The 6,273-nt window shown below is 45.9% G+C and overlaps 1 pseudogene; it reads right to left on the bottom strand.

Annotated features, from left to right (window-relative positions):
• Nucleotides 1–4,019: 4,019 nt before the first annotated feature.
• Nucleotides 4,020–4,494, bottom strand: LOC118662626 (annotated as a pseudogene).
• Nucleotides 4,495–6,273: the final 1,779 nt, after the last annotated feature.

The following is a 6,273-nucleotide window of genomic DNA, read 5'->3' as shown; positions in this document are numbered from 1 at the left end:
GAAAAATAATGCAAGAATATCAGCTCTTCTACTCAGTGTACTGGAGGTTCTAGTGATTGACAATCACAAGAAAAAGAAAAGGCATCTAGATTAGAAAGGAAAAAGTAAAATTGTCTTTATTTGAAGACAACATGATTCTGTATGTAGAAGATCAGAATACACGTGTGCATGCAGACAAACCCCTATTAAAATTAAACAAGGTCCCTAACCAGTTTAGCTCAGTGTATGGATCATCGGCCTGTGGACTGAAGGGTCCCCGGTTCGATTCCGGTCAAGGTCATGTGCCTTGGTTGTGGGCACATCCCCAGTTGGGGGTGTGCAGGAGGCGGCTGATCTATGTTTCTCTCTCATCAATGTTTCTAACTCTCTATGCTTCTCCCTTCCTCTCTGTAAAAAAATCAATAAAATGTATTCTAAAAAAATTAAACAAGGTCAGCAGGGTTGCAGAATACAAGATTAATATATGGAAATAAATTGTATTTCTATATATGAGAATGAACAACCTGAAAATAAATATAAAACAATTCCATTCACAACAGTGCTAAAAAGATATATAAAAATAAATTTAGCAAAAGAAGTGCAAGATTTGTACAATAAAGTTTTAAAAACATTTCTGAGAGAAATTAAGTCTGATTTAAATAAATGAAGAGACACCACATTCACTGATTGGAAGACTCAATATTGTTAAGATGACAGTTCTCCCCAAATTGATCAATAGATTCAACTCAATCTCCATCAAAATTCCAGCAGGATTTTTTGCAGAAATAATTGACAAGCTGTACCTAAGATGTACATGGAAATCAAAAAGACAGAATAGCCAAAAAAAATTAAAAAAAAAAAACTTCGTAAACTTTCATTTCCTACTCTTAAAACTTAATATAAGTTATCAGAACTGTTTGGTACTGACATAAGAATAAACATAGATCAATGGGACAGATTTGAAAGTTTAGTAATAAATCCTTATATTCCCAGTTGATTTTTTTACAAGGACAGCTTGATGGAAAGGAGAATTTTTAACAAATGGTCCTAAGTCAACTGGAAATCCATATTCCAAAAGAATGAATGTAGACCCTTATCTCACACTATACAAAAATTAATTAAAAATGGGTCAGTGACAGTAATGTAAGCTAAAGCTATAAAACCTTAGAATAAGACAGGAGAAATTAAGAACTTGGGTTAGGCAAAAATTTTTAAGACCCAACCAGGAAGTATGATCTATAAAAGAAAAAACTGATAAATTGGACTTAATAAAAATTCAAAATTTGGGAGTGCAACTGGGTTAAGTGTACATAATACCTCTCTATACTATCTTTGCAACATCCTGTGAATCTTTATTTCAAAATTAAAATTTTCTTAGAAACAACTTTGCACTCAAAAGGAATCATTAAGAAACTGAAAAGACAACCCACAGACTGGATAAAATATTTATAAATCACATATATGGCAAAGAAAAATGTATCTAGGATATACAAAGAATTCTCACAACTCAATAAGAAGACAATCCAATTTTTTGTTGTTGTTAATCCTCACCTGAGAATATTTTTCCATTGATTTTCAGAGAGAGTGGAAGGGAGGGGGGAGATAGAGAGAGAAACATCAATGTAAGAGAGACACATCAGTTGGTTGTCTCCCACACATGCCCTGATCAGGGTCAGGGATTGAGTCTGCAACCGAGGTGCTGCCCTTGACTGGAATCAAACTCGGGCCCCCACAAGCCGACGCTGTATCCACTGAGCCAAACCAGCCAAGGCAAGAAAATCCAATTTTTTAATGGGCAAAAGAAATTGATAGATATATCTCAAAATAATGTATAAGTGGCTTATAAGCACATGAAAAGATGCTTAACATCATTAGTCATTAGAGAAATGCAATTAAAACCACCAAGTTACCACTTCATAGCCACCAGGATGGTTATTATCAGAAAGATAGACAATAACAAGTGGCAAAAATGTTAAGAAACAGGAATTCTCACACATTGCTGTTGGAAATGTGGAAAAGTACAGCCACTTCAGAATAGCTTTTCAGTTTCTTAGAAGGTTAAATATAAATTTTTTATATGAACCAGCAATTCCATTCCTACATATCTATTCAAAAGTAATAAAATACATGTTCACACAAAGATTCACACAGTAATGTTTATATCAGCATTACTCCTAATAGTCAAAAAGTGGAGCAAGCCCAAATACTGATCAGCTGGTGAAGGGAAAAACAAAATGTGGTATATCAGTATGTCCATAAATACCAACAAAAAAGTGTAAAATACAGATACAGACTACAACATGAATGAACTTTAAACAGATACTAAATTAAAGAAGCCAAATACAAAAGATTACATGTTATATGATTCCATTTATATGAAACTAGAGGCCCGGTGCACGAAAATTCATGCACTCATGGGGGTGGGGGGGGGGGGTCTCAGACTGGCCTGCACCCTCTCGCAATCAGGGACCCCTCGGGTAGGGTCCCTAGGCCTGGCCTGAGATCAGGGCCTATGGGGCTTTTCTTCCCCCGGCTGCTGGCAGCTGTTCCTGCCCCTGCTGCTGCCACTGCTTGCCATCTGTGCAGCGCTGCTCCCCCTCCCCTGCCACCGGTGGCCTCCCTCTGCAGGCTACAGGCGTGGGGTGCAATTGCTTGGCTGGCCTGGGCCTCCCTCTGCGGGGCAATTGCTGGCCAGCCCCGCACACTTGCACAGCGTTGCTGGCCGGTGACTTGGGCCTCCCTCTGTGGGGTGATCGATGGCAGGGTCCCCAGATTGATCACCCCCCAGAGGGAGGCCCCACCCACCTGCTGCAGCGCCACCGGGTAGCCTGGGCCACCCTCTTTCTTTCTTTTTTTTTTTTTAAGTAAGAGCAATGTTTACTGAACGATACAGAACTGAGTACTATGAAGGGTTTACCAGGGTGTAAATGCCCCATACCCCCACCCCTGCCACCCCCAACACCCAGAGACTACAGTACTTAGAAGTTACATGCAATGGCCATAACTATTGAATATCTGTTTGTAACAAACAAACCATAGCGTATTTATACTGTATCACAACAAGTGATTATAGAAATCCATTTATATATTGCTTGTATAAAATCTCTTTTTGGCCCTAACCGCTTTGGCTCAATGGATAGAGCATCAGCCTGCAGACTCAAGGGTACCAGGTTCGATTCCGGCTAGGGGCATGTGCCTTGGTTGCGGGCACAACCCCAGTGGGGGGTGTTCAGGAGGCAGCTGATCGATGTTTCTCTCTCATAGATGTTTCTAACTCTCTATCCCTCTCCTTTCCTCTCTGTAAAAAGCAATAAAATATATTTTTTTTAAAAAATCTTTTTTTTTGTAAAAAATATATTTTAAAAAGAAGAAAGAAAGCATAAAAAACATGTGCAGTTGAAAGCCCTGCCAGGACAGCCAGTCTATAAACATTCAGTGAGTATGTGCTTTGTCAGGGCGCCCGTGCCTCGTGCCCACAGCAACTCCAGCAGTGCCGGCGAGGGTGTGCCCCTGATGCCACTCCAGGCAGGACTGAGCTGGACCACGGTGAGTGGGTACAGCAGGGCCTGGAACTGTGCCCTTCTCCAGCCTTGCATCAGGGTCAGGGTCAGGGTCAGGGTCAGGACTGGGGGCAGGCAAATTGCAGTTTCACTCTGAGTTCCATACTCAGCCTAATTTTAGTTGCAATTCATGGCTTTTCCTGGCTGCTCAGAGGTCCTTTGGGTGGGTGCCCTGGCGGAGAGGCCGGAGAAGTGCCCACAGCTGCCTGGTTGGGCGCCTCTCTGGCCCAGAGCCTCTGTCCTGCCTCCTGCAAGCCTGGCCCCAGGCAGAACAGGCCACCCTCAGGACTACTTTGGTCTCAGCGCTTGGTCCTGGGTTTCATCAGCCTGGGTTTCTTCCCCTGGTGTGGCTGATCTGAGTTTCACAAAAAAGCCTGGCCAATGCTGGCTGTGCTGAGCTTCATTGAAGAGCTTTTCATGCATCAAGGAAGAGCCCTCTGGAACCCTCCTCCTCCTCCTCTTCCTCCTCAAAGCCCATGGTCACTTCTTCTCCAGCTGCTCCAGCAGTGGGTTGCCTTCTGAGTAGGGGGGTCTTAACACTGTTGGTCCTGACGATGCAGGTGGGGCGATGCCAGTTGAGCATCAGGATGAGCTGCTGCCACTCCTGGGTCAGTTTCTCCATCTGGGTTTTCAGCTCTGCATTCATGAGCTCTAGCCACTCAGATTCCCCTGCAGAAACTCCGACTGCTCCTTCTTGTTCCGGCCTCAGGCTGCCACCACTTTGTTCTTTTCCCGGAGCCTTTTCTTCCTCATCTAGCTCAATTTTCACAGGTTGAGGCCTCTTGCCTAGTTTCACCTCCAGGAAGTGCAAGGGGGTGATCATGGCCCCAGTGTTGTGGATGTCAGCGTATTTCAGCTCCTCTGCAGTCAGGGCCGAGCTGGGGAGTCCGGTCAAGGGGCCAAGCCCTGGCAGAGAGCCCCCAGTCATGGAAGGGTCCGGGATCTGCCTAAGCATTATAGCAGGAGGAGTGGCAGTCCAGCCCTGCAGAAGCCATGGGCAGAGGCTGCGACCCCAGGGCCTGGGCCAGGCTGCAGGCGCCATGCCCACTCAGGAGCAGCCATGGCGCCAGCCCTGCCCTGCAGTATCTACTGCCACCAGCACCTCCCATCACAGCCACAGAGCGTCCCTCCCACAGGTTGTGGCTGGCAGCCTGGGTCTCCCTCTTTGAGGCGATCAATTGCAGGGCTCTGCCTGCCTGCCTCATCACCCCTAACCACTCCTGCCTACCTGATCGCCCCAAACCACTCATCTGCCTGCCTGATCAACCCCTAACCATTTACTGGGGATGCAGGGGGGTGGGCCAGTCCTGGCCAGGGGCCCTGGTGGTTCTAGTCACTGGTCGTTCTGGTCTTCTGCTGTTTCAGTAGCTGGGCTTTTATTATATAGGATGTCCAGAAAAGGAAAATCAATGATGACAGAAAAGTAAATTCATGTTTGCCTAGGTTTGTGTTGGGAATGGGGATTAATTGTAAACAGATATGAAAGATCTATTGGAGAAAAGAAAATGTTCTAAAACTGGGTATGGTGATGTTTGTACAACAAGGTAAATGTACTAAAAAATCATTGAATTGTATACTTAAAATGGGTGAATATGTGGTATATGAATTATAAAGTTATTTAAAAAAAGAAAAGATCAAATTCTTATATTAACTTTTATTGTTTTATATAAAACTAGAGGCTCAGTGCACAAAAATTTGTGCACTCGGGGGGTCCCTCAGCCTGGCCTGTGCCCTCTCGCAGTCTGGGAGCCTTCGGGGGATGTCCACTTGCCAGCAGGGAACAGGCCTAAGCTGCAGTCAGACATCCTTAGCGCTGCTGAGGAGGCAGGAGAGGCTCCCACCACCACCGCTGTACTGGCAGCCATCAGCCTGACTTGTGGCTGAGCAGAGCTCCCCCTGTGGGAGCGCACTGACCACCAGGGGGCAGCCCCTGCATTGAGCATCTGCCCTCTGGTGGTCAGTGTGTGTCATAGTGACCAGTCATTCCCAGTCGTTCTGCTGTTAGGCTCAATTTGTATATTACCCTTTTATTATATAGGAGTGTCTGGCCAGCCTGGGTGAAGGGCTGATGGCTCTTTGCAGGCTGGCCACAGCCCCTTCAGTGTTAGGGTCCCCACTGGGGTGCCTGGCCATCCTGGGTGAGGGGCTGAGGGCTGTTTGCAGGCTGGCCACGGCCCCTTCAGGGTGGGAGGTCCTGCTGGGGTGCCTGGCCAGTCTGGGTGAGGGGCTGAGGGCCATTTTCAGGATGGCTAAGCCCCCCAGTGGGGACCCTCACCCCATGAGGGTATTGCCAGCCTGGGTGAGGGACTGATGGCTGTTTACAGGCTGGCCACGGCTCCCAGCCACCCAAGCTCCCAGTGGAGGCTGGCTGGAAGCAGATATCTGGGATTTATTTGTCTTCTATAATTGAAACTTTGTTGCCATGAGCAGAGGCCACAGCTGGCTCAGGGCAGGCAGGAAGCTTGGCTTCCTCCATCACCCAGGCAACCAAGCCTCCTGCTTGCTCCAGCTCCATGGCTGCCGGCCACCATCTTGGCTGGGTTAATTTGCATATAGTCGCTCTGATTGGCTGGTGGGCGTGGCTTAGGGCATAGTGAAGGTACAGTCAATTAGCATATTTGTCTTTTATTAGTGTAGATAAGACATACTTTTTTACTATAAAATTAAGATATATTTGTCACAGAAGTTTTAGAAAATACAAAGAAACTGTTAAAAAACAAAAATCGGTAAATTT

This window comes from Myotis myotis, unplaced genomic scaffold (assembly GCF_014108235.1).
Source record: "Myotis myotis isolate mMyoMyo1 unplaced genomic scaffold, mMyoMyo1.p scaffold_m19_p_10, whole genome shotgun sequence".
NCBI lineage: Eukaryota > Metazoa > Chordata > Mammalia > Chiroptera > Vespertilionidae > Myotis > Myotis myotis.
Note: the sequence above shows the minus strand (reverse complement) of the source record. Positions and strands in the feature narration are given on the sequence as shown.